The sequence below is a fragment of the Propithecus coquereli genome, unplaced genomic scaffold (genome assembly GCF_000956105.1).
Source record: "Propithecus coquereli isolate 6110/MARCELLA unplaced genomic scaffold, Pcoq_1.0 Scaffold74, whole genome shotgun sequence".
NCBI classification, from domain to species: domain Eukaryota; kingdom Metazoa; phylum Chordata; class Mammalia; order Primates; family Indriidae; genus Propithecus; species Propithecus coquereli.
This window is the reverse complement of record NW_012153507.1, coordinates 5,405,038-5,406,251: the sequence shown is the minus strand read 5'-3', so window position 1 is coordinate 5,406,251 and position 1,214 is coordinate 5,405,038. Positions and strand designations below refer to the sequence as shown.

The window sequence follows — 1,214 nt, the reverse complement described above, 5'->3', positions numbered from 1 at the left end:
GAGAGAGAGAGAATGCAGCAAGGCTATTTCTATGCCTTAGCCAGAACTCAAAAGGAGTCTTTTCTCTCCAGTAAGTAACAATTACACCTCAAGACTTCTCATACTATTTTCATCTTTAATGTCAAAGTCACCCCCAAATGAAAAACCACCTATACTTCCAAATTGTAGACTGAAAAAGAAGGTAGGGAAAGGAAAATGAAATGTCCCAAGAGTAGCTTAGGTTATAGAAATGGAGCTTGGGGTTGATTTCCCTCTGGGCAAGGGGATGTCTCTGGAATTATAAATGATGCCCAAAGCAAAAGAGCATGGTATCAAAAAGCTCTGGTTGTGACTTCACCTCTAGAAGCCTTGTAGCCTTAGACATCTATTAATAAACATTTCTGAAACATACTTTCTGTTCTATCAAATGGAATAATGATGGGGACTAAATATCTATTCTAATGATTTACTATGAGAAACAAATTGATGTATGGAATTATTTTGGAAACTGAAAAATGATTGTACTTTACCTGTCAGGTCATAGAAATCTATTTTTAGAAGATATATTCTAATAACTAAATTTAAAAATGGTAAAAGGATAACACACAATATGGGTAAAATTTTCCTGATTTACTCAGCATACTATTACTTTTTTATTCTTCCCCACAAAGATACTGTCTTAAGAAACCATTGTTTTCTGAAAAATAGAGTATACCTCAAGGAATAATAGCAGCTTGTATTTATAGAAGTAAGCTATCATTAGGGATGTAGATATTAAGCCATTGTTTTAGATTGTTAAGATTGTTAGATTATTAAGCCATTGTTTTTAACTATGATTTTAATTTTAAGTTAAATGATTATTTCAGTAAGAATCTTCAGATTCTATTTCAATGAGATCTCAGTCAAATCAATGTTCTTCTGGGGACAAAATTTTTTTTTTTTTTTAATTTCAGCATCTTATGGGTGTACAAATGTTTAGGTTACATATATTGATTGCCCTTGCCCCATCCAAGTCAGAGCTTCAAGCATGTCCATCCCCCAGGTGGTGAGCACTGCACCCATTAGGTGTGTATATACCCATCTCCTCCTCCATCTCCCATCTGCCCAACACCCAGTGAATGTTATTTCTATATGTTGGTCAGTTAAAACCAATTTGATGGTGAGTACATGTGGTGCTTGTTTTTCCATTCTTGGGATACTTCACTTAGTAGAATGGGTTCCAGCTCTATCCAGGA

The 1,214-nt window shown here is 34.6% G+C and overlaps 1 protein-coding gene across 1 annotated transcript in view; it reads left to right on the top strand.

Annotated features, from left to right (window-relative positions):
* The window catches only part of ASCC3 (activating signal cointegrator 1 complex subunit 3), a 283,174-nt gene that overhangs the window by 72,213 nt on the left and 209,747 nt on the right, over positions 1 to 1,214 (top strand). The gene's annotated exons all lie outside the window — the stretch shown is intronic.